The sequence below is a fragment of the Calonectris borealis genome, chromosome 18 (assembly GCF_964195595.1).
Source record: "Calonectris borealis chromosome 18, bCalBor7.hap1.2, whole genome shotgun sequence".
Classification (NCBI taxonomy): domain Eukaryota; kingdom Metazoa; phylum Chordata; class Aves; order Procellariiformes; family Procellariidae; genus Calonectris; species Calonectris borealis.
Genome location: NC_134329.1, coordinates 15,081,177 through 15,107,828, shown reverse-complemented (window position 1 = coordinate 15,107,828; position 26,652 = coordinate 15,081,177).

Sequence of the window (26,652 nt, the reverse complement as noted above, 5' to 3'; positions counted from 1 at the left end):
TGATGCTAAATATTTTTAGCCTAATACTAAATAATTTGATTTAAGTTTTTACTTGAACCATCATTACCTGCACCAGGACTAATACTAAGTCTTTGCCAGGCAGAGCCTGTCATGAATCCAGTGAAAGGGATTGACTGTACTTTTCAGTGTTTGACATTTATGTTGGATATAGTCTAATAAGGCTAACAAGCTCCACAAAAGCATTCAGGTCTCCCTTCATCCCTAATGGGCACAACAAGAGAAAGCAATACACCGGAACAAATTCTAAAAGAGTTTTCATGGAAAAAGTCTTCCTTATGCCATATAATTAACAGTTTTCTTAGGCTAACGTCTAATAAACCCCTTCACATTTGCTTTATTTTAAGTGAGCATGGAATGTTAATGGAGTCAATGGACTTACTTAGAGCCTAAAATACTGGTGCATATTCAAGCAGTCTACTAAATCAAGGCTTTCATGAGTTAGAAGTCTGGGCTTTACTACTTCTCTGAGTCAAATTGAAGAGGGAGTTTTTACAGAGGTATATTTTGGTTCCTCTTTTATGTAATGGTAAGTCCTTAGGTCACCTAATTCTGCACTTCTTTCAAGAAGCAGGAGTTATTTATATGCTGTATATTAAGAGCATTTTCTTCATTGGGTTTTGATTTTGTCATCTTCAATTTGGCTTAAAGTCTTCTGACTCTGCATTTGGACAAAGGTGTATAATATGGTGCAAATATGGTGTCTACCAATGTCCCTGAATATTTTGCTGCTTTCTAGAACACTTGCAGTCTTTTCAATCATTCCTCAATTCATGCCAACACATGCCTGCGAGCATTAATTGAAATTACTTGAAATGAAATAACTGTGTGGAATGGAATTGAGCCAGAACACAGGAAACAGCACCCTTTCTGTGTAAAGGGCATGGGACTTTCAGTGTATATGCTGACATAAAACAAAATTCTGTCTGTCATCAGAAAAACAGCAGCCCCAGAAACAAATGTCCTGTAACATATTATTGAGGAGGTGGCTAAGTTCTGACCTCAAGAAGGAAGTATTTGCAGAATGATTTGGAGGAGTGGAGGAGGAATCAGTCCCACTTGACACAAGGAATCTGCCTCTTCTCCCTAATGGGGACCAAGAAACATTTTCAGGTAGCCACCCGCAACCACCTTGCTAAGACACACGGTTCCTAAGCAGAGCAGATGTAACAAGGCTCCTCTTTAAGACAGCCCACTTAATGACTGATGTGAGCTATACCCTGCACATCAGTGTCATTTACTTGTAAATGTGCACTTCTAAGACTCCTTTCCTACCCTGCCACAAGAAAAGTCACTGGCCGTGTCCTCCATCAGAGAAGGAGCTGCCACAGTGGAAATGTGATACCTGGTACCTCTTCACACACGCAGTGGCTGATTCTGCACCCAAACAGCAGCAGCTGCACTATGGCAAGCAGTTCTAGACAAGCAGAAGGCACTTGAATTATTGTTCCTATAAATGAATGTCATCGAAAAATTATTCATCCCAGTCACGCACTATGGAAACTGGAAGAGATGGCTGTGATTTAGACACCAAATCTGACCAACTTCCTAAATGCTTAGACTGAATTACAGTCTTGTGCAACTTGCCACAACATAGTCTCTGCACATCTCACAGGTTTGGAAAGTGTTTATTCTTCCACAGAAGAATGTGAAAAGAGGTTTCTTCCACGTCAGTGTTAGAAATATGGGACTGATCCCCATGAAACCCAGTTGCTATTCTAAAGTTATGAGAAATCTGTTGGAGACTTGAGACTCTTTCTCCCAAGTTGTATTCTTGTGCTCTAAGCTTTGGGCTATTCTCTCTATGCCTCACGTTTGCAGGTAAATCCTTTCAGCAATTCAAGATCACAGTGACCCCTTGACTTTCAATTTGCTATATAACTTCACACATTTCAAACTTTCCTGTTCAGCTCAGCTTGTTTCTCTGTTTCATCTTCAATGCTTGTGAAAGATGAAGATAAAATCAAAGTGAGGTGGAGGAACAGAATCCTGGTGTCAGTGTTCAGGAGTTCAGCCCTGCCAGGTGCCAAACACTCAGGAGCTGCTCAACGTCTTGCAGAGACACAGCTTCGCATTCTTTGACTTCGCCCATACGTTGTTATTTTTAGACTTGTTACTGCCTGTCTGCTGCAGTGTCATGACGATGCAGTCTCTGAAGGCTCGCTCTCCTCAATTCCTACTATCAAGAAAAGAAGCATTTTTAATCATCTTTTGATTCTGAGCTGTCTTTTCCATTGCTAATAATGTTTCCTATTTTTCTGTGACTAGAGCAAAAGAAAATTTTTTATATATATATGTAAACAATCATGCAGAAAACCGCACATGCAATCATTCACGTTTCTTATTCTTTATTGATAAGAATTTTAACTGGCTAATTTTTAGTTTTATCAAAACACTAAATTACAACTGCAATGACTTAATTGATTTTCAAGGCAATTTTTTTCCCTCCAGAGAGACGGTTTGCTTTCAACAAACCATGCAAATTCATGTATTTCAGAAGCAAATCTAACGATTGATATCTTCCTATTGTTACCTTGCAACTGGAGCTCTGTAGTTTACTCCTTGTCATTTGAATAGTGATTAACATAATAATTAGATTTTTACATAAAGCCTTGATCATCCCAAAGGAACTGCAGATATTCAGCTGAATGTAAGCTATTCAATTCTCCTTTAAACAAAAGGCAGAGTTTGCAAGTAGCTATATTAGACCAGCTGATTTGGTTGGACGAATTAAAAAAGCGTCAAGTTATAGAAGTTCTTCTTAACATCCCTTCTCCAGACAGGTTCCTGTGTACATAAGACTCATTTTTCCCACTTCATCACCTGATCTATTAAAAGATTTTACCTCTGCCTACAATCTTTCTTCTTCCTGTATTCTTAAACAAACAAAATGTCTAGTGCCATCTCGAAATACAAGCATAATCTGAAAACTTGACTCCAGACTCTTCAAAGTAGATTTTCTACATATTTACTTCATGTGATCACTCTTTCTTTAAAAAGACTTCTAAAAAATGCATGATGATGTAAGGAATTGTAGAGAAACTATTAACAGCATCAAGCCAGATTGCAGTGGAGCAACGTGACTGCTTCCCTGCACAGCTCTTGACAAGGAGAGGTTTTACGGAGTTCTGTGAAGAGTTCTGGAAATCCAGGATTTCAGAGAGATTACAAAAATCCTCCCAAGATAGATTTTAAGGGATAAGGGCAGACACAGTCTCCCCAAAGCCTCATCATTTGTGGTGATGTAATCCTCACAGAGGATTTGGAACTGTACTCATCTATCTTGTTAGACAGGCAGGGTGAATGTTGAACACCTAAAACAAAAACACTGGGAAAAAAGTTTTCAAGCATTTATCGCCAGTGCAGCTTTAAAGACATATTGATGTTCAAAGACTGCCACATTGATCTAGTTATTCCTAAGCAAATATTCAATAGCTAGTATCACTACGCAGGCCTCTTGCTTAAGGTTATCTGCAGTTAATTTATGTTTCAAGACTCAAAGAAGAAAAACTGGTATCATTGGAATAAAATACACAGAAAATCCTTGTATTGCAAGGGCTCATGTTCCAGGGAGAGAGTGAATTGGAAGAACAGCTCCATTTGGGAATAGTAAATTTAGTGCTTTTTTACTAAATTTCTTCAATGCCTTAAGCAGCAAATATTAGCTAGCACTGTCAATGCAGCATATCAGTACTCTACATGACACAGTATGGACTGCAGAATAAATCATACTTCTGATAACATCAGTGGTGTCCCAATGAGGTCAATGGCAAAGACCTCTTAGGTCTACTTTCATTTCTGCACTGTCCACATTTGTGTAAATAATTTAATAGATGGCTAATAACCTAGGGTTTGTCCATTTGAATGGCCAAAGTAAGGGAACTCAGTTATTTTTCCTTCTTATATTAAGATTTTAATGAGGACATGACTATACCATTTTGAATCATTCAGCGGGATAATGTAAGAAATAGAAACCAATAGCCTTACTCAGGGCAAAAGTTTTAATTTTTCTCCTTTTCCTGGACAACACCAAAAAGCACATGAAAACGGCAGAAGAAAGTTTAGCAAAGTTACTAACCTTATTGCTGTTTGTACTGCAGCTAATAACACCTTCCTACCTTACTTTCAAACTATAATGAGTTACCTTGAACGTTTGGTCAAAGGAGTACTTTGGATGACAACTGTGGTGGGAATTAATTAATCTGAAACTTGCTCCTGGCTAGCTATTAATTACTTATGCTGATTAGAAAGAAAAGCTTGAATGGCTGTTACAGTTACAGTGTGACGTCTCAAAACATGTTTAACTACATCATTCCAGTTTTAATAACTGTTTCTCTCTTCCCCAACCTGATGAAATGACAGCAAAAGAAGCTGAGGCTGAAGGAAAGGGTAGCATAGAGGCAAGGAGAGAAAAATTGGAAAACCTAGGAGACGAAAGAGGTGTTAAAGCTTTGCAGAGATTTGTATTTAGTCTGTTGGCATTGCTGTTGATCTTACTCTGAGAAAATTGTAGACATAGATAGTTTGAGCAACTCGTAGGGAGAAGGACTTCATCTTCCCAGTCTCACTTTGGATGGATTCAGTGGGGAACCTTGGCAAGATTGGTGGCAGCACCATGCCCTAGGGAACAAAATGCTCTCACCAGAAGTGTTATTGCAGTAGAAAAAAGTACCATCTATAAATTGTTTTACTAGTTGGCAGGCTATCCTAACATGGAAACAGAAATAAAAGCCAATGGCAAGAGTACACTAAAGAAACATGGTTGATATGGTTGGTAACACAGGAAGGAGGTTAAGTAAAGTTGAAAAAACCACAGTTCATCATCCAGGGAAACCGTGTCAAATGTAAAACTCAATAGAAGAGATGCAGGGAAAGCTGTACCAGTGAAAGAAATGCAAGAGCATAAAAAGACAGCAAATTAGATACAACGTTATACAACAACAGAAAATATTGAAATAATTTAGGGCTACAGAGTGGGGTTTCAATCACGTCTCTTCCCTCTCTCTCCAACCTGCTGTAAGCACTCAGTTTCATTATCATCATTAGCATTATTATTATTCATTACCACAGAGGTGCTGAAAGACTGTAAGCAGTCCAGGAAACAGAAAAAAAAAATTACCAGGGACTTAAGGAAATTTATTTATGAGCAATAAAGTAGTGTTGATAGGGATAAAAGGTTCTATCTAAGTGAAAGTAAACATCAAAGAGAACAAATAATTATTTACTATGTAGCACAAAGCAATATGGACAAGTCAACGTATGGAAAGTTTAGGGTGAATAAAATGGAACACCTCTACCACCTTCACTGTATCTTTTCCCCTCAAGAATTTGTAGAGACTCTATTATTTGGGATACCTGAAGAGCAGGTATTGGGCTTGCCCTCAAGTGCATCCCTGCTTATTATCCAGCTGCTGCTCTCCCCAAGACAACAGAGATGGTGGAAGAAGCAATTCGTTCTGCTAGTGAAACAACCAGCCAGAGAAGCATTAAAGGGAGATCACAAAATAGCTGAAGAAGAAGGCATGAGATACTTGCCTTCCCCAACCACTCCCACTGCCAACAAATAACTCCTGCAGCGAGCACCCGCCTGAGGAATTCACTCACTGAGGCGGTTGCAGCCTGCAGCCCTGGGCCAGACGCATGACCAGGGGCCACCCGTGTCCCCTGTGAGCGCAGTGCCACTTGCCTTTCCCAACAGGGTGGGCCAACCACAGAGCTTCAGCGTTCCCTCGATGGTACAGGAGGGGGGCTGCAGGCGTGCCTCATTCAGCGGTCTGTGCTAAGCTTCACGACAATGTGACCCTGGACAGAGGACAAAGGAGCTGTTGGGCAGCTCTCCTGGAAAAATATACCACTTTATATGGAGGTGAATATGGCATTATCTATATCTGGAGCTATAGGCTATTTGGAAGGTGTACAGAGCCCTGACTGGTGTTTTTGTACTGGTTCCTCTTCACTGCTCCACAAAATCAGACAGATGGTATTTAAATTGATTTTTTAAAAACATAAATAGAAGAGGCTCAGTCATTTTCTGCTTAATGTTCAGTGTTTACGTTTTAAAGTGATTATGAGTTTAGGTTCGATGTAGCTTTCACTTGAAACTAAATCCCATCTCTGTGTATGATTAAGTTATTTAATAACTTTTGCACAGGACCCAGCTATCTTTGCTTTGTTCTAAAATACTCCCAGCTCTACACTTTTTTACAAAAATTGGCTCAACTTTCTGCCCTGCCATCATTAAAAATTGAATTTAGTTTTAATGCCAAAAAACATTTGTGTTGTGTGTCATCTCTTTAATCTTAAAAAGCCTGTGTCCCTCTGTGATATCTTTGGAATCCCTGCCCAAAAAATGAGCTTCAATGAGCTGGTGAATCTGACGCTGTAGTAATTTCCTAGCAGCCAAGTCTTGTCAGCTCCCACTTCAGCAGAGTCATCTACTGTGATGAAGCATGTGATTTTGGTTAATTCTCTTTCATGCCAGAGACTTCTGACTAGCAATAGCTGTCATTCAAATACCCCAGATAAGGAGCAGGGATTCTCCTGAAGAAGCTTAAGGACAAATTCGTCTCTCCTGCCTTTTGCTAGCTGTTTTGTGGTGTACCTCTCCATCCATGAATCCTCGAGGAAGAATTAGCAGAGAAAAAGACGACCCACAAAGACAGAACAGCTGTTGTTTTCAGAGCACAGAGGATAAGAGAGAAACCTCTTCCCCTATGGGCTCCAGGAAAAAACAACACACGCTAATGGAGCTGAAGTAGCTGGATTACAGGTAAGACTTCACAGGCTAAGCAATACCTGTAACAAGCACATATCTTTAATGTGGGACAGAAATAAGCCACCCTTTTATCCTTTTTCTGGGACTAGACTACTGAGAGCCACAAGAGAGCTTTCTTCACTGTGAAAATAAATGGGATGCTATGTGGAATAAATCATTAATGTAATGGAAAGAAAAAAAATTATTCCCCAATTATCCCAAATTAAAAGCCCAGTGGTGTTTTCTGGAAGAAAAAAAAAAACCTCTCAACCTTCTGCAACCAATCCAGCTGACCCTAATCTTGAAAACACATCCTTGCCTTTAGCAATTGATTTTAAGTAGATTCACGATGTCCTTCTACTTCATGTAGAAGTAATTAGCATTTGTTTTCATGATGAGCAGCGCAACATCCCTTCTATCACTCTACTATCGACACAGTTTTTTTGAAAGATCAGAAGCAGCTGAATGCAGAAAAAGCCTTCAGAGACATCAAAGCGGCTACACCGACTTTCGTTCCAGGATCCGCAGTCAAAATGAATCGAATGTCTGAGGTGTGCACAGCTGCCTGTGTCAGGCTGAGGATGGATGTGAGAAGTTCTCATGCATATGCAGTTGCTTAAAATCTTCTTCTCTTTCCTTGGAGTGTTTTACGTTATTTTGACATAATATTCACAGTAGAAACAGGACAAGAGCTGGTGATTCATATTGCACCGTGTGATAATAATCTTTCTGATAAACTGACATCTGCCTTATACTCCCCAGCTAGCTGTGTTCCCACTTGCACACCCACATGGAGTCCTCAAAACTGACCAGAAGGTGGACAATTTGCCATACAGAAGCCCTGCTGTACTCCATTTAGACCACGACAGTCTGGAACATCTGTGCACACTTGGTGCCCAGGAGATAGGATGGACTTTGCCCTCCCGTTCAGTCTCCCACTTTTTATCCAATGTTGTGGTCAGCAGAGATTCCTCCGTCCACAGCAGGCACTGAAAGGGAGAGACACAGAGACTTGCCAGGCAAGCAAAAGCACAACCTTCCCAACACTGAACTGCACAGACGTACCTCTTTATTTTGGTTGAAGGAAATTTCGTTTTTCTTCCCCTTTGCCTGCATCCCTATATTCAAGATGCTGGATGGTGCAAGCCTGCAATGAGGCCTACAACTGGATCTCGCAAACTGTATTTGAAAGAACTTGAGAAGACTAATGGCAGATTGCATGTCAAAAAAACCAAAAACCATGTCAGTGAAGATTTGTAGTTTGAACTCATACTTGCTTTATTTTCAGGGAGTTATTCACACTGTCCTTGTCAAACTCACAGTAGAATTTACTTTAAGAAGTAATAATTTTACTATTACTATAATTTGTATCACAGTAGTTCAAGCCCTCACTCCCATTAAACCAAATAAAATATGGTCCCAGCCCCTAAGATCCTACAGTTGAATCATTTGTTTCTATCACCAAGCCCTTAGGAAGCTTGTTAGCTCTTTATCATAGTAAACACTCTCACAGAAAATTGATCCTTCCAAGCTTGTTACCAGCATTTTCCTTTCCTCCAGTGCTGCTATTTTTAAGCTATTATTTTGCACGAAACTTACAGAGTTTGATAAATCTTTGGACACTACTCAAGAAGAGTCATAAGCCTGTGTGGACACATTTCTCTCTTAACCCTCTCTTAAGAAAGGTCTTCCTTTTTTTTCTTTTTTCAAAATCTTTTTCTTGTTTGGAGGAGCCAGCATGAGCAGTAACCACATCCTGGTCACTAGCATCTTGTGCTTAAAGGGACCCAGAATTAATCACACAATACCTACAAGAAGGTCATGAAGAAGACGGAGCCAGGCTCTTCACGGTATTGCATGGTAGGAGAACAAGAAACAATGGACACAAATTGAAACAAGGTAGGTTCAAACAGGATAGAAAGAAAAGCTTTTTCATGACCAGGTCATTCAAGCAATAGAAAAAGTTGCCTAGAGAGGAGGTGTGGTCTCCATCTTTGGAGGTTTTTAAGATAAGACTACATAAAACCCTGAGTAACCTGGTCTGACCTCACAGCTGACAACGCTTTGAGCAGGAGGTTGGACTAGAGACCTCCCGAGGTCCCTCCTCACTTGAATTATCCTATGATTTTACACCTCATTCTCCACATCCCTTTTTAACTGAAGTTTTTGTCTAACCTTCTCACCTCCACATGCATCAGATCCTAAACATGTTTTCAGCATTTTGACTAAGAGGTTCCAAGACTTTTTCAAATAGCGACTAAAAGCATTTCAAAACAAACAGAAATAACTTCTTTTATAATGATTTGGAAGGCAGGGGGTTTTATTTTTTGTTAACATTCATACATGGAAAAAGCCCTCAAAGGCTAATCTTTTCCGTAATTAAATATGGCACTTTGGGAGTTAAATGGATCTACTCACAGCCATTTGATACATAAATGGACTAAATTATAGACAGAATTTTTAAAATAGGGAGGATCATTTACTGCCAAATGAAATTTAGGAGCATAGTGGGAAGCAAAACAGAAAATGAAAAACCAGTAATAGTCCAGGCTTTTTCAGGTACAGCTAGAAGAAGCAGTACCCATCAATAGGCAACACTTTCAATTAATTTGCTTCAAGGAGAGGGAGGAAGACAGCCAGAGAGAGTCATATTATGCAAAATGGGTTTTCAGCTAAGTTGGTTGCCGTCTGTTTGTTCAGTATGTTCCAGGCTGGCTCAAGATACATGACGTAAAAACATTCTCTAAGGCAGGTTTCATATATAATATACAAATGTCTCCTCCCGTGGGACCCAGGCTACATAATCATACATTTTCCTAACCAACATAAAATGATCAGTCAAAGAAATCCACTCTAGAAGCAAGCAGTAGTTGTAGTGTGAGAAGCATAGCTCAGAAAAAATATATTATCATTAACTTAACAAGAAACAGTTTCCCATAAACTGAAGTTAGAGCTAATCTGTCAGTAAAATGGAGCATCTTTTACCTGAAGAATTACAGAACAAAACACATATAAAATCAGTAGAGTGCTAATTCTATGCATTAACTGGTGTTTCTTATAGATGTATTTTAACACTATCCCCCTTCCCTCCCCAAAATGAGAAAATCCATTAACAGCATTATTAGCTCTCTTTAAAATAGCTAATTACACCTAACTCCGGTCATAATGTCTAATTACTGGTTTATTCACTCTGAGTGGTTTGTAACATGATGAGAAATTACTGAGATGAAATAAGATCAAAGGGTAACATAAACCTTTTGATTTGCATTTCAAACGGCCTTCAAAGGCAGAGGTGGAGCTGAGGGGGGTGGGGGGGTGGAAGAGAAACAGCAGCATGAAGGTACAGCCACGTTTCCCGAGCAGTCAGCATCCGTTCCCTTCAGAGTCCTTCTTCCTCCATGTCCACATATGCATGTATACCTTGGAGAAACATGACAGACCAAAGCAGTGAGAGCATTTCCTAGGGCTTCATAATGTGCCAAGAGATGGATGCAATTGCTCTCATCGCTTTTGGAAGATCACAATAGGAAACCTGAAGCAAAAGGCTGCAGGAGAATCATGGGGAGCTACATTAAACCAAGCCAATCCTGTGGTTTTCAAGGGCCTCTGTAGTGTTACCGGAATAAAAATCTGCTCCCTAAAATGTGTGTACAGCAGAAGGATAATAAGTTTTATCTCATTATCTCCCAGCAAAATGATGTGGCTTTTTTATTTAAAATTTTCCCTATAAAAATGGAACAACTAGTGCTCCTAGAAACTTAAATTGTTTCTCAATCTATATGGGAGCTCGTACGGGATAAGGATGGAAACGGTGTTACGTCAGCAGATGGGTGGGGTGGAGGGGTTTCACAAGGCACTAGTCTAAAAGTCTGAGGAGCCTTGAAATAAAACAGGGAAAAAAACATTCCTCATAAAGCTCTCTCCCATTAATACTTTTACCCACAATCTTCTCATTTGCAGTCAGAAGAAGTGAAAAGTTTTCCTTTTTACACTTACTAAAGTTGTATAAAAAGCATCTCATCAGCAACAAAGTAACTTCAACCCAAAATTATTACTTTTCTATCTTGGTTGAAAGGATAACACGAACATTAGCTAGACTGTTCATTATTTCAGAGTGGGATGCAATGTTCATTCATGTCACTGAGAAGATTCCAGCAAAATTCTGTGGTCTTTTTAAAGCCAGATAGGTTAAAAAGCGATTTACCTTAGTTCAGAAGGACAATGCTCTTAATCTCCTGCAAAGACATCTGTCTCCTTCAGCAGCATTGGATGTTTACTGTGAAGACTTGTTACACCAGATTGCACTTTCATAGGAAGACTGACTTAAAGACCAACTCCATTCTAATCAAGACTCACAACATCTTGAGGGCAATCGCTTATGCAAGCAGTATCTCTTTTGCTCATGATTTAAAACAAGGGAGGCGTTGCACAATAGTTTAAGAACATTTTGCTCATCTCGTTCTTTGTCACAGTGTACAACATCCTCTCCTTCATATCTCTGTCCTTTCAGAGATGCATCAGTATAAACACTTTTCCAATGACTGGCAGGAAACAGGGGAGTTGAACTTCATGCATGACAGCATCAAATTAACAGAGACAGGTCATGAATTATACAGATAGTTTGTCATTCATTTCCTTTAGACTGTACAGCTAATTAAAAGCTGTACTTTTCATATGAATTCTGTAATTACGCCGACATATGCTAACCAAGCATCCCATCCCTGGCTAGTATTATGCTCCATTACAGAGTGAAAGTTAATGGTGGTCTGTAGTTCTGACATTAGTCTGAACCATAAAAACTAATAGCTGAAACTCCTTGTTATTGGTGATCCGCTTCTGTGACCTCTTGCTTACATTCGTTAAAAACACACATCCTCCTTCGTGAGAAAGAATGAGTCCATTTGAAAGACAGTCCCATCTTATGGCTAGTTGGGAAGGCCATTTCATGAAGGAAAAAAAAATCCTTTTGCCTAATAAAAAAATATGTAGAGAAACTGCAGAAACAAACCTACCAATCTGAGACCTTAGACTGTTCACCTCCCCTCACGTTTGAGCATCTCACAGTATTGTAGGTATGTTTACTACATTACGGACAGGAGGCACAGAGTAGTTATAAAGACATAAACTGAAATACTTATATGGAGGCCCATTGCACCCTACAGTCATCAACTATGTCAATGATTATTAATTAACCCTCTATTGCACAAACAAAACCATGCACTTAAGACAAAATACTGAAGGGCTGAGGTACAGATATAGTGTAGGAGAAGCAGGATTTAGGCTGGAGCACTTTTTTCTAAACACGTAGCTCACAAGTAACATATGTATCAGGACCACTTTTCCTTTAATTTTTCCAAACTTACTAGATGAATTATTGAAGAATGAAAAGCTTACTTCCCCTCTTCTACTATCAACTACTTCCCTGTTAAAAAGATTGCTATCTCTATATCAAAATCAAATTTAACTTTGTTTTATGCATGAAGGAGGGACTTCAGGACCCGAGCTGCAAGAAGTCACGTGGGACTAGATCTCATCCTAATTCATGAGTTATAAGCACAAATATCGAGCTGATAAATTATCAATATGATTTAAATACAATAATTGAGGAAAAATAGTTCTCTTTTGTGTGTCCATGGTTTCTGGGACCTCTACAGGTTACTAGTATACAAACATTGAGAAAACACAAAACCCAGGAAGTTGCCCAACAAGATTTTACTGGGAAGCTGCTGAATGCAGGACTGAAAGAGGCAGAGACGACATCAAAAACTGGAAATTTTTTGCTCAGTTGTCTTCAGCATAAAACCATTGAACTGATCCTCTCCAATTGTACCTGTTCCTCTTACCAAGCTGTGATCACTCTCAGAGAAGATGAGTAGACATAGAGAGAAAAAACTTACGCTCTTATAACCTGTACTTACCCAAATAAATGAGTCCGTCTGAAGGGATTATAGACAAATTAAGAGTGGAACTGTTTTTTGCTAACGCTTATTATACACTTTTTATATCTGCAACTGAGAAAAAGGAACTAAGGTGTCTAAGTGCATAAATTACACCATTTATTTATTAATCTCCCTTTTAAAAACTTATTTCCAAGTCAATTGTATCTCAGTATCTTTTTTTCTCTAACATGGATCAGTCACTTTAAGAGAGTACATAGGAAGAAAAGGAGAAAATGGTAAGGTGAGAAGACGGAGATGTATGTTTCTCATTTGACCTTCTTGACAAAGATAAGGCAGAATCTATTAAGCACCTATACAAAACATTTCTTATTCTTTTTACAGCTCTTTCCCATCTCTCTCATTTTTGTGTGAAAGAAGATTTGGTGCTCTCCCATAAATCATAATCTCTCCTTGACATGCTCTGGCCTATGCTCTGCTGTGACTTTCAATAACCATCTGCATTCTACTGGAGCATAGACTTTTGGGGACAGAAAGAAGGAACCACATGTCGTTGCCACCTAATGTTCAAGGCTTTTCGTATTTTCCTTATTCTTCCTGTTTTCTGGCTTCCCCTAGATGTGGCCACCAAATCCTCCCTCTCTTTGACAAATTATGACTATGACCTTAATTTCTTACACCTAGGTATAAAGCCAGCTCCACAAATATTTTGCCAAATACTGTACACACCACTGTGTTAGAGACATTAACATCTCAGCATGCTGTTACTATTAAATTCACATGGAAACATTGCATTGCATATGCAAACATCTCTCGTGTATGTAGGAAAGGTGGGACAAGGAATACCAGAAGATATCCATATTTTGGCCTTTCTAATTGTTTACTATCAGTTCCGCCTGCACAATTTTCCCACAGTTGCATGGAAAGATGCCATTTCCTTTGTGTCAAAGAAAGACACAGGCTGTTTGTTGCCTAGCTTTATTTATTAGCTGAAAGACAGACGTTAGGCAATTGTCACAAGACAGAGCAAATGGGATTTTCGAAGAAGCCTAAGGGAATTCAAGTCCATCATCCACAGAACTTCAAATGGAACTGGGCATCTAATTCCTTAAGTATTTTAAGACAGAAAAAAGGTGAAAATTTCAATAAATGGCTTAAGCACATAAAGAAACACCATCGCTTACACTTGTGCAGCCAATGGCTAGCACTGAGTGCTATGGTTGAGCAAACAAATGCAAGCAAAAGAGAAACTGATTCAAAAGAACAGCCACAAGATTCTGCGTTATTTAGGTTCTACTATTTTTTAGTAGGGGAATTACTTAAATACAAAATAGTTTTCAAACTTTGGGAGTTGACTGGAGTCTTTTTTCTACTTCATATATCATGAAGGACACTAACAGTCTCCTCTCTTTGTGCATAATTTATCTCACACAGACGAGTCCTTAGGCAATACAGAAGCAGCAACAACTCTGATTAATGCCTCTGTCACCCCATGCATTGATTGGTATTCCTCTAGTTGTTGGTGTCCCTAGGAAAACTCCTCAGAAGATGCAATTAGTTCCAGGTGCTGTTCCCATGTAGCAATTACACTGACAGGGCATACAGACCTCACTTCACTGTATTTGAAGGGAGCTCTGTCTATCACTTATAGTTACACTACTAATTGAATAGGCAAACCCTAACTGCTCTGCAGTCAGCGTGAAAATCCACATCCAAGCAAAGATGCCAGTTAATGGCAGGATGAAGACGCTGCTTCTCTTTTCAGATCATATGTATGAGACCTTTAGGACAAGCAGCCAACTTTTACTGTGTTCATACAAAATTTTCCACGGTGTAATTTAAACTGGTATTTAAATCCCTAGTCTTTGCTATAATGCAAGCAACCACCCATCATGATCACTAGTAGTGGAAGAAACCACCTCGGGCATGCATTTATGACACTGACAATCAGCTCTGCTTACTGCGGTGCCATACAGTCAGAGCTAGTTCTCCTGCCTGGAAGGTGGTAGAGCAGAAATCAGCACTAAGAAGTCATTTAGACACATTAATTAAGGACCATGCCCAAGCTAGGGAGAGTCATACTCTGCATGACCTTAAACAAATCACCTCATGCTCTCACCCCTCCGTGCCTTAGTTCCCAAATATAACATAGAGATAAAACTCATTCCAGTTCATAGGAACACTGTGCAAATTAACTTTTCCAAAATATAGCTAAAGCTTCTAATATACTGCAAGGTTTCTTTAGAAATACAGCCTCATAGCTATTGCTGTTCAGGAATGGGTGGGCTTTTTTTGATTGTTTGCTTGTTAATAAGGAAAAAAGCTGAGGTGAATTAGAAACACTTTGCTATTCACCTCAGTTATTGCCTTCTATCGCTTCCTCTGTTGACTGCTTCTTATTACTCAACTTCCATCAGTAAACATGATCACCTATCGTTGCTCCTTGGTGCTGCGACAAGTCACCTATCGCTTTAATCCATTTTTGGAGGCTGTCAGTTTTGATTTCTTGCCTCAAAATGTCATCTTCATCTTTGGTGTTCTGCCGTTCTAAATTCACAGTGAACTTAAACACGCCATTCTAGAAAGCATGCTTCAATTTTTAAATAAACCACCATTATTTTATGTTACAGTCTCACTCTCACAGTTCAACTGATTAATCTAGACTCCCAGGTAAGAAGTCTTCGTGGTGAGCATCTAGCAGTTCATCAGAATGACCAGAACCAACCCACAAGGCAGGTAGTATGATGCACATAGGGCTGGAAACAAAACTGGCATGACATGCATACTGCTGGAGAGCCCACAGGCTTCACAGTTTCACATGACTGTGCAAACTGTTGTATTAGTTGATTTGACATACGTCTAGCAGCCTGACTGCCAAGGAAGTAGAAAGACAGTTTAATCAAAACACTGGTCATGAGCACATCCCAGGATTCTACAGGATAACTTCATTCCCCGAAGTATTTCTTCTGTGCATGTAAGAAGGAAGCACATCAGACATATGGAGAGAGAATCACCAGAGAGGAAAAAATAGCTATTATAGCATACAGCCCAATGCGAAGAGGAATCAGCAGTTTGGGGGACCTAATTGGCAACAGAAGCTGCAAAACGTTCAAGGAACTTGTGAGGCAGCAGCAATCTGTTCATGATTCATTTGGCTGGCATAAGACAGGCAAGGTGGCTGATGGCCTGACCTTTCTTCACGGAAAGCTGATAGACACTGTCTCCTCATTTGAAACAATTCCCTGGAAAGGCAGAAGTGATGGTACATCTTTAACTAGATATTGCTTCTTATCAAGGAGCTGCACCTTTTACTCTAACAAAGATTACGAAAACAAAGGACATACTACTTCAGTAATGAGAACAGAAGGCTCTTAAGGTGTCTACGTTCCCTCTTTCCCCCATTAATAAAAGCTTTAGTTAATAACTTAGCCTATCTGTTGTTTCAAGGGCAAAACAGCAGTCACATATTCAGGTGCGTAGACAGTGATGAATTTTGGGAACTTCCTGTGAATAAACTTTTTCAGCCTTTGCCATATTCTCCTTTTTAGATTTTCCTAGTATCTAGTCTCTCTTTTTAAGATAAAAGCCTTCGCTAGAAAACAGGAGAGCACAGTGACTTTCAGAGTGCCTGTCCAATTTTAGATACCAACTTAGAGACAGCACAGAAAGGCAATTTTTGGAGATTAGACGGTCTACGCTTTCAAAGTACCACAGAGTCAGCAGTCACACTTGGAAGTCCTGTCTGAAGTACCTCATTTCCTACTGTTTTGTCTCTTTAGGTCATCATTTACTTCTCTATGGATGACACTGTGCATGACATGCTGTTGAAATACCCACAGCTTGGAATACTCCAGCATCTCGGGGCACATAATCATTCAAAGTGGAAGAGAGAAACTTGTGCATGAAATTAAGCAAAGGAGAAAGCAAAGCAGAAGAGGCCTGTTTCAGCACAGCCCTAATAAAGAAGAGTCCCCATGAGACAGATGCGTTCCCTGGAACGGAAGAGAGCAGCTGTACTGAATCTTTACTTGGAATAATTTTTTTTCACGTGAGATTCCTACCACCTATTCCTCTTACCTACCACGTATAACTGAGATCACAGCTCGAAGATTAGCCTTCTTGCTCAAAGAAATGAACACAGAAAACCATTGCAGGTTTAACCTTTTTCTTTCTCCTTGTGCCCTTCAGAAGATGAAGCCAAATAAGAGACAGCAGTGAGCACTAAAAGGATAAAATCTCAACATTTGTGTCTTTATTCTACTGTAACTCAGCAGTGTAGGGTAACGATTGCAAGGTTATTTTCTAAGCACATAGTTAAGGAATAAGAAGTCCTTAATAAAAGAGTTGTGTCCTTTTGACAGGTAACAGTTATTCTCCAATGTTTCAAAAGTGACCACTGACACGAAAAGCACATACTGTAAAACTACTGACAAACCAAAATAGAGTTTCCAAGACAGCCTAGAAGTCATTAAGTGTTCTTGTTTCCAGAAAGTGTCAGCAATCCAACGTCAGGTTTTGTACTATAAGATGTAAAGTATGAAGACTATAAACAAAGAACACTTCTACGCTGGCAGTTATCACTGCAGAAGAGATTATTGCATCACTAAGAAAGGTTTTACCTGGCACGTTCTAGCTAATCGCTGTAGAACACTTTCTTACAGGTTTTCACAGACATACATTTACATGAATTTTCTCCTCCATAATCCATCCAGGCCTCAGCCACAGGTAAGTTAACTGATTTGCAAGAAATCCTGTGTTCCCAACATATCCTCATCACATGTTGACGGCCAAATGAGAACAAGAACACAAGAACTCCCTCCTGTGTCAGACCTGTACATTATTTATGATCCCTCTCATGGCAAACTGATCTCCAGAACTCAGGTTTAAGAAGTTGATGAAGCTGGATAGCCCCAGGGAGATCTAAGCTCTCATGGAAGAGCAGAGACATTTGGTAGCACTCCAGATACAGCGAGGAATTGTCGAGTATATGTTTTCAGGATGACATGACATTTGTCAAAGTCAGTTAGGAGAATGTTACCAAAGACTGATTCTTTCACTGCATTTTGGAAATGTTGTCTCGTGATGTGAGCAAACTGTTGACATAAAAGAAGCCACGTTCCTGAAATCTATGATCTGTGTAGTTAAAAAAAAATTATACAGAGCAGCTGTATATCTGTGGCATGCAGTTTCTCAGATATTTTTATCGTATTAATGCAGTGTTAAACCACTTCCAACTATGAAATGCAAAAGAACTGCTCACAGCTTCTGTGTTTGGTATAAGGAAGCAGAAGACAGGTGGTGTTCCCGGTACTTTTGCAGAGATTTTTGCATTACTGTTCCAGTGAAATTTTGGATTTGGAACCTCTTTGTGGTCAGGTAGATATTTCACAGATGGGTTAAATGAATTCCATTTTTCTCTCCTATTGAACACCTGGATTTAAAAGGTTTTGCCTGATTAGATCCTATGATGGGCTGTATCTAAAGCTAGAGCTCTCAGTGTGACACCGACACAGGATAAATATATCCTTTTAAATTGACAGTGGAAAGGGCCACTTCCTGGAAGAGTGAAAAAAATTCTGTCACAGAGCATGTGTTAACTTCAGGCACAAGGGAAAATCATACAGGGGAAATGAAAAAGAGAGATGGAAATGCTAACCAAAATCAGATTGTTTCTGCTGACCTTCTGCATTATCTGGAGCATGTCCCTGCATTTCTTGTGCAGAGAGGCACTTTGGCAGGGGAGGAAGAAGTTAGCTGCTATACAGACATACATTATGGAAAGGAGCTTGCAAGAGCGTTATTAAAGTAAAAAAGCCAAGCATTCAGGCATTGGGAAATGCCAGAACCAATGTTATTTATGCAACCTTAGTTAAACCATCTTGTACAAATGCATTATGTCAGTGCCTTTAGTTATGTGACCACATAATGGTTTTCCACAGGACTCCAGCCTCATTCAGTGCACAGAATGGGCAGCAACATTCAGTTTGACTGACACGTAATCTTTGTTTTATTGCCTAGCGTTTGACCCTTCTTCCTGCATCATAGGCAAATAGAATATTTACCTAAAATCCTAGTTCGAAAACAAAATTCTGTTTCCTTGTCAGCTTTTCAGTAGCACTTCTTACAGGATTTCTGTGAAGTTAAATCTACAGTGCTGACAGGAGGAAAGAGGTAGTGCTATTCCCATTTCACAGACAGGGAATGCCAGCACAGAGGCAATGCTAAATTTAGCAAAATATAAGTCCCTTAAGATACAGGCTTTTTTTAGTATATGTATTATTCACACATCACTTAACTATGCATAAAGTTTCTGCAATTTACAGAAGTTTGCTTTGAATGACTTACCATTAAATGTTTCAAAACTGCAAGTTTCTGATGGAAAACTGTTTCTGGTTTCCCACAGGAAATGAGACATACACAGTTGTGCCATCTGCCTGTTCATGTGCTGTTAATACTCCTTCCACCTCATTTCTGAACCTGTCGGCTGGTTTCAAACAAAATTGGCAGAGGAAAAGGTCTCTAAGTGAATGCCTCTAGACCTAATAAAAACTGGCAGCTAACAGGGAGTAACACCCAAATTACAGCCTCCATTGAGAGAAAGGAGGTTACGCCTCTCCCCCGTCCCTGTCCTGCCAGGCAGTGACAGAACCCCTGCTCAGCACACACAGCTTTCAATTAGGGGACTCAGGGCACAAATGTGTGGAGCTAATATCCACGTTCCCCTTTGAGAGGCTGTGTTCTCGCCTGGTCAAACAAAACAAAGAAGCAAAAGAGAGTAAAATCATCTCTGTAATGATTGCTCACTGCAGGGCTGTGCTCTGCTGCCAGCTGAATGTTGCCCTTTTCTATTACTGCCAGAAGAGGCGCTTGGATCCAGCACAGTTTTCACCTCCAGAAATGCCAGCACGCTTTCTGAAGGATGCTCTGGTGCTCAGCTGACTGGACACTAGCATAAAGAGTTGGCATCACTTAGCCAAGAATAAAATGGACCCATCTCAAAACAGAAACCATGTCCCAGTCCTTTCCAAAAGCCAACCAAATACACTGCAGCTCAGCGGAGGTGAAAGAAACTAGTGTTGGGAAAGCAGCTGTTGAGCACAGCACAGCTTTCAAATAAACAGGTTATGCCATCTCTAGTAGCACTGCTATTCCCAAATTTCCTGCAGCCAACCCTCACTTGAAAAACTGGTACTCTCCATTTTCTCCTTCTCTTCAGTCTGCTTTGGCCTCGAGATGGTCATCACCATGTCTTACTCCTGCCCTCTTTACGACAGCCAGCAATTCCCCCCGCGCCTTCCAGCCCTTTCTTTGAGACCCTGCCTGTAGTGACTACAGTCATAGACTCTGTGCTACTGATGTCATCAGCGTTAAAGCAGTGAGATTGCAGGGGAATAACAGGGTGACATTGACCTTGTGATGCAAATTGTGCTGAGCTTTTCCTGTGCAGTCTGCTCAGGGAATGTGTACCAGACCTGCTGTGGCATTTACAAACTGGGCAATGAAAGAGAGACCATTTTCATCAGCTTAGAGGTGTTTATGGGATACTAAATGCACTTTTCTAGAAAATATAACTGTAAGCAGAGGAAGAATTGGCTGCTTTTACCATAAAGCATTCCTAGATAGGGTGATGCAAGTGTTTTTGGCATAGAAAATTAAAGAAAGACACATCCAAAAAATAAATGGTAATGATGCAGCAGTAAATTCACATTCTCTCACCTATAGATAGCTTCACAGCTCTCTAGCAACTGTACAGAAAGTGGAACCTGCAGAGCAGCCAAGAAGATGCCAGCCACAAAACCAGTCACATGCTGACTGCTGCTGCTAGAAACCTGCCCTCGTTGCAATCCATTTGGCATTCCCCACCCTGGAGTTGCAAATGAAATGAGATCCCAAGCTGGTGAGTCTTATGCTTCTGTCTCTTTCTCTACCAACACCATATGACTGGGATTAAAAGGACTGAGCCCATTGCTTGGTTCAACAGTTTCTTCCACACACACCATTTACTGTGTGCAAGCGCACTGTACCCTGTAACGACAGGAGTTTCATGGGCCTGATCTTCCCATTTGGTGAAGTCGATGAAAGTTGTGCTCTTGATTACAGTAGTGCAGGAGTGAGCACAGAGAAAGAAAACTTGGGCAAGTGAAGGTATAAGAAAGCAGTCAGAAAAATCTTGGTTTACAAAAAGCAAAGACACTTCAGAAAGATGGGTTTTGCTTTCCAACAGTTTCCTCCGGTGACAGCTGCTTTCTGCTGTGCAGCTCTGCAAAATGCCGCTATGTCTGTGAATTCGTCTGTGTAGTCTACATCAAGAGAGGGATCTCTGCCAGATAAATCTAGTAAAAAAAAAACTTGGTCCTTTCCTTCCCTTCCCGAAATAAATAGCATTCAGAGCAAGAGCTGAAACCTACTTTGAACAGGAGAGTGGAGACTCCAGCTGGGCAGTTCATCTCTGAGGACAGGTCTCCAAAGAGAGAAATACTAGTAGTCCCAGGAGGGTATAACTGGAAGTATTACCATAATCTTCTCTACTCTGCACCTACTTGTGATACCATTTAGAAGAGAAACAAACCCAAATACTTAAAATGAGGTCCACAGAAACCCACTATAACTGCTTCTTCTAGCTGGGCTTTCTAATTGCCAAGCTGTTCATGGTGGATGCCGCAGCAGCTGGCTCTGTTTCCAAAGCAACATGACAAAGTTAACTAGGATTCAGTTCCACATGGCAGTCAACTGGAAGGCACAACATAGCATATTATTGGATAAATACAATTGGAAAGGGAGGAGGAGATAATACAAACTGAAGAAGTCAAATGCAGATGTGAATCTGACTTCTCTATACTCAGAATTCCAGTTTGGTTCATAAAAAATACTGGCATAAACCCTAGAACATAGATCATTTGGTCCATCAGGAAAAGGTCCAGCAATAAGTAACTTCACCCCATCTTATAATGGTAGTCTAGGCTAGAAAGTCGCACTGAAAAAAATGTACGCTCCTATGTTTCCATTCGATTTTCTTCCACAAGTTCAGTTCAAATTTGCCAAAGTATCTTCTGACCTGTAAGCTATGTGACAGTCATACAAAGTCAGATGAGAACATGGCTTGAACAGCAGTTTTGTTTCCTAATGTTAGTGGAGTTCTTGAAATAAAAACATAAAAGTCATGCTAAATTTACACCATCAACAGTTAGTGAGAAATTCAAGGAGATTATAGAGCAGAATTTGGCCAGTGAACTGAAACAGGTAACCCACAGTGACTGTCTAGTCCTAAGGTCAATGTTGGAAAACAGGCAATCAGAAAAAAACCTGTAGTTACAGATGGTTCATTTGTAAGCTGATCTTTCAAGTGAAACCGTATCTTACATGTAATTCTGTCCTTCTTTTTGTGTGTTGAAGAGATGAGAGGAATCTCATTTTATTCAGTGCTGGAAGAACATATTTTGGTGGACAACTTCTGAAACAACTGAAAGGGGGACACCAAGACCTACTTGAATATGTCCTCCCCTCTGCAGTGAGCACTTGCATAGACTTCAGTTTTGCCGGTTAAAACATGTTTCAGCAGCGGGTACCCATCTGATTCTAATCCGAAATGACATAAAAATTACTACAACACTTCTAAATATACTGGTACACACGTTATCTAATGTTCTGCTGCTTTACACCTCACTATAATAGTTGAGAAATAATGGAGAAAGACTTTGACTATTTTACGAATAATAAAGTACCGAGATCAAGAAAAATGTTCTGTATATCCTTGACTCATAGATCAAATAGGCCTTAATAAAAACTGAAATTAGCTGGTTATCCAATAATCTGAGGATGTGATCCTCTCAGTTTTATTTTCCAAGTTGTTCAGCTTGCTGACTATTTTCTCTTTCCTTCCCTCCTCCCTTTTTGCTACTACCTATCTCATTAGGAGGCTGAGGTTCTGGTCAAGCGTTTGAAGAATTCAGTGCTCTGAAACAAGGGAAATCATGTCATAATCATCTTAGAAAAATATATATACACGAGAAAGTATCCCCTGCAGAAACAGCCATTATTGAATATTAGGCGAAGCTGGGCATTTTAAGTCATTATTTGATTGAATTGCTAGTACCCATTTTAATTAGCAAGAGTTATATTTCTACCATGACGAGCAATAGCATAGAATAACAATGTGGGAAATTTGAAGAAGATTTTTTCCACTTTGTTGAAACCACTGAAGATATCGGGATTCTTCAAGAGCTGCACACTTAGCCCAGGAATGGGACAACAGATTACAGCATGGTAACAAACCAAATGTCCCATCATAATCTCTCTGTTTATAGCCTCTACAGTAGTACTAAGTCCTCTGGGACAGGAACTGCATCTGCAATGCCTTTCGTGACATTTCGCTTTGATCTGAAGTGGAAAGTATAGGGCTAAATTCATAATAATATATCTGTGACTTCTCTAAAGTTTTCCCATGTTAACATTAAGCTTAGCACAATGGTAAAGGATCAAAAAAGAAAAAAAAAGAAAAGAGAAAGGTGTAAGAAATTGTGGAGACAATGAAAGCAATCTAATCAGTGATTATGAAACATTGCTTTAGTGGATATGCACAGTATGTAAGCAGCAGTGGCAGGTACTTAAAATGAATAACACCAGAAAGAAGCTGAATTTTCATGTAAGGGTGCTCCTACTGTTTCATACATCAAGGACCGTTAATGTTAAATTTTAGGTCTCATGCATGCATGAGACAGACTGATCTTCACCATTTTCTAGCCCTCTTCTGAAACCCTAAATGTGGATTTGGATAGTCTGCATAGGCACTGGGGATATCCAGTCCCAGAGTCTAGGGGAGCCGAACCCTCAGGGCTGTAAACTACAAATACACTGCCTGTACGGGACCCAAACCTCGCTCCTGAAAGAGATATCATTACAGGGCTCATTCCTTTGGGTTCTGGCAACTATGAAGTCCCTGGAGGGCTTCCTCCACCTGCCTGTTCCTCTTCTAGTCTCTCTGTCCTCACACTTTTAGCCTGTCCTTTAGGGTTGCTACCAGTTCATATCTGCTCAATAAGTTCAGTATGCTAAGTAGGAGGAAGGGAAGCAGGAGTGGTTGCATTAGCATGGGCAGACTGCCAAAGCTGCAAGGAGGAGCTGATTTGCTCCGTTACAGACCCAGGAGGCCCTGTATACAGCAGCATTTGATACACCTGCTAGAGATAGCCAGCAAACTACTCTCCAGTCTCATGCCCAGACCTGCAAAAATATTCAATGGCAGAAATGGTCTGTCCATGTAAGCAAGCCTGTACATGCAAATGATAAAGGCTGGACATGCTGGATTTTACTTCACAGAGCAGGCCTCTGCTGATTAAGGCAGCGTGCACCTCTGACAAAGAGGACATAAACCTATTTTCTCCTACCCACAGTGATTAAAAATGATTTTCTACTACTTCAAACATACAAAATAGATCAAGATAAGCAGCATGGACAACTAAATGTAATTCTTCCTGCCCTCATGACAAGTGGCTCTCCTTACAAACATTTCTATTTCTCCATAGGAAAGTCCCTCCATTATGCACAAGGAGAAACATCTGCTTCTGACAGTGCATAAACAGCGATGTTTGTATCTCTGATGGCTGAAGGCTAATAAGAGCAAACCAGATTCGGCTCAGAACATTAACGGTGCCAAGAAAAACGATGTCTGTGCAAGCTGTTTTGGCTTGCATGTCCAGAGCCCAGCGGGACTGTAAGCAGGCAGACAATAGTTCACACCGGTTTTTCATTGGAGTGCTGGTGGTTTTTTGTTTTGCAGCACACCCTGCATACAAAGCTTTCCACACAAAGTCAAAGAAAACAAAATCTCAGTGAATGCTACAAAAAAGCAGAATTTTGCTTTGCACACAAGGGAAAAGCATGATGAATGGCCGCAATATTCTCCCTCGCCATCATTATTCACCAACACAAGAAAATGGAGACCTTGGTCAACCATATTTGCCAATCATTTTCTTTTTTAAGTCATATCATATGTGTTTAGGGATCTTGGATAAACTCCATCTGGCTTGAAAATTAAATATATTGCCTCTTAAGGTCAACATTACACTCTTCCTCACCTCCACCTGGGTCTAGTGAGGGCTTGCTCTTTTGCCCTATTTCAGACCTCTGTTTCAAGGACTTTTACAAGTTTTCTGGAGGTGCTGAGGAAGAGGACGTAGGCTATGCAGGCCAGATGGGCAAACTGCAGAGAGTTAATTTTATTGCCGTTTGGCCCCACAAGATGATGAAACAGAACAAAACTGGAAAAGCTCCATACAAGTCAATGGACCAACATTCAGAGTGCTGCAATGCAACTGAAACGCATTTTGTGTCTTCTGTAGTCAGCCTAATGGGCCTGGGGGTGAGGATTTGACCCTTTATACTGTAGGAAGAAAGCACTAATTACTTTGAAAGTAGAAAGAACTTGTCCTTTAGGTTACATAATCCACGTTGCTGGTGTCCTACATAACTACGGGGGACTAAATAACATGTAATTGAATGAAAGCTGCAACACTGGCTGGGAAAATTTGCTGAAATAATTAATACCACCAGTCAATGATATTGATTTATACATTCAGTATTCCAGGCAGAGCTGGCCACTGTAGGTTATTATCCTCAGGAGTCAATGTATTCAACCGCTATGCAAAAACAAAGGGAAAAAGTCAAAGAATATAATTCAGAACATTTGCAGCTGAAAAAAAGGAGATACTGAACACACAGCGTGCACTGCATAAGGAAAAGTCATGCTGAAAAATGAATGGAGAAAGAAAGAGAAGCAGACATGAAGGATTGCTTAGCATACAGCCAAAAGTATAATGCAATACTAACTCCTTGAATATATTGTTATTTGCACAGTCCTTATATTTTGCCTCTCTGGTATTATTCAAAATCCAAAGGTAGAGTTTCAGCTGCATATGACTGCTTAGATACATATAAAAACACACACGCACGTACATATATACGTATATAAAACAACTTCACAAGAATTACTATTGGGTCTCAGAGGACTTCAAAGTATGAAGTGGTACAATTTCTATCTGTACGTAAAGTTATCATAGTAATGATATTGTCAGTTAAGGATAAAATAACAATTTGCATTATTATCCACTGTAATGCAAATTGTTATTTTTACCAGCAAATATATGGCTGGCTTTAGCCTCAGTGGCAGGATGAATGTTAAATCAGAGCTAATGAATAATTCATAGATCTTATATAATGCATTGGCTCATTCTGGGATTCGTGTTTGAAGAATGACTTCTCCTGGTTAGATGCTGTTTAGATTCTGGGCCAGTGACACTCTGGCATGACCTGCCTGCAATGAGATAATGATCTGCTGATGAAAGGGTTGGTTTGTTGTCTGTCTTTTTTTTTTTTTAAACCATTAAAATTTTATTGAGTTTTCATTACACAGACATATCTACAGAAGACTGAAATAAGCAAATACACAAATTCAGCAAGCACTCACTAAGTTGATTGCAGAGTTAACAACTGTGCGAAGTAAACTAAAGGCCCGTTCACATCACATACTATGCAAAATGTAGCACAGCAGGGAGAACACTGCACTTGGTGTTAGGAAATCTGGGTCCATTCCCAGCTCTGCCAACTGCCTGGGACATGACAGAAACACAGGGAAGTGATTTCCCTCAATGTCCTTGGGTGGGGAAGACAGGAAAAGAGTAAAGACTGTAACCTTCAGCGGACAGGGACTGAGCCTTGGTGGTGTTACAACTAGACCATATGCTTGACTGAGATGTCCTCTCCAAGGTAGCTGAAATAAAGATACCTGGCATTTACCAAAGGTGGGGAGGGAGCTGTGAGGTCTGCGGCTCTTCACCTGTGCTGTTCCAGCATGATGAGAGAGTGTTATTCACAAATATAAAAGGAGCAGGAATCCCAAAGCTTTGGGAAATTTAGCATGACTGATCAGAGATTTTTCCAAATATCATGGGAACTTTGAACATTTAAAAAGCAAAACTTGTAAGAACA